Source organism: Bos mutus, chromosome 4 (assembly GCF_027580195.1).
Source record: "Bos mutus isolate GX-2022 chromosome 4, NWIPB_WYAK_1.1, whole genome shotgun sequence".
Lineage (NCBI taxonomy): Eukaryota > Metazoa > Chordata > Mammalia > Artiodactyla > Bovidae > Bos > Bos mutus.
Window position 1 is genome coordinate 86,945,910 of NC_091620.1, and position 1,331 is coordinate 86,947,240.

Here is a 1,331-nt window from a genome sequence, read left to right on the forward strand (position 1 = left end):
CTATTAAAATGTACTTCTTACAAAGTGTAGAAGCCCCTTATAATCATGTTTTCTTCTAAACTACACTTATTTGGATGTGCTGTGGTTTAAATAACAACACTCAAAATAAAACAACTGTGTGGTTAAAAGCTGGGTGACATGCTATTGAAAGTGTCCTGTCTTTGGGTAAAGAAAATCTTCCTACTTGCTGTTAATTAGTTTTTAAAGAAATCTAAATAAAGCATAGATTCAGATTTATTTATTTATTTTTTAATTGTTTAGTTTTTATTTCATAATCATAAATTTAACTTTGCAATCCAGCTAACCTTGAAGGGGGATAAGGAAAATATGGAACCCAAAGAAACTGTAGCGAGAGCACAAAGATTATAGGATATTTCGAGCAGATGGGGGTGAAGGGGTGCTCTCCTGGGCTACAGAAGGAACGGTCTGGTGGTTAAGTAAAACACAAGTCAAATTTATTAGATTTGTCCACAGTCAGCAATGGTGATCTTCTTGCTGGTCTTGCCATTCCTGGACCCAAAGCGCTCCATGGCTTCCACAATATCCATGCCCTCTTTCACCTTGCCAAAGACCACATGCTTGCCGTCCAACCACTCAGTCTTGGCAGTGCAGATGAAAAACTGGGAACCGTTTGTGTTGGGGCCAGCATTTGCCGTGGACAAGATGCCAGGACCTGTATGCTTCAGAATGAAATTCTCATCATCAAATTTCTCGCCATAGATGGACTTGCCACCAGTACCATTATGGCATGTGGAGTCACCACCCTGGCACATAAATCCCGGGATTATTCTGTGAAAGCAGGAACCTTTATAACCAAATCCTTTCTCTCCAGTGCGCAGAGCATGAACGTTTTCTGCTGTCTTTGGAACTTTGTCTGCAAACAGCTCAAAAGAGACGCGGCCCAAGGGCTCGCTGTCGACAGCGATGTTGAAGAACACAGTGGGGTTGACCATGGCTAGACAGCAAGGGAGGTTCCGGGGTGGCTGCGTCTGCAAGGCCATAGATTCAGATTTAAAGTTTGTTTAATTTATTCTAATTTTAAAAATCATCTTGCAAATACGTTCTTTAATGATGGTAGAATAGTTAAGAGAATAAACTTTGGGGTGAGACTGCCTGGGTTTGAATCTCAGCTCCACTGTTTACCTTTTCTGTGACCTTAAATAATTTCACTTCTTTATGTCTCCATTTCCTAATTCATAAAAGGGAGATGCTGTGGACTCCTTGGCATTGTGAAGATTAAGTGAGATGAATATGTACAGAAGACTTAGAACTGTGTGTCTGGCACAGAATAAGTATTGAGCTGTCACTGTACTTTGTGCTCTGTGCTTCCC

At 40.9% G+C, this 1,331-nt stretch overlaps 1 non-coding gene across 1 annotated transcript; it reads right to left on the reverse strand.

The window, feature by feature from the left end:
- Positions 1-342: 342 nt before the first annotated feature.
- On the reverse strand, positions 343-1,016 carry LOC102264409 (peptidyl-prolyl cis-trans isomerase A). Its single transcript, XR_001351637.2, has one exon. It is a non-coding gene; the product is annotated as a peptidyl-prolyl cis-trans isomerase A (transcript).
- Positions 1,017-1,331: the final 315 nt, after the last annotated feature.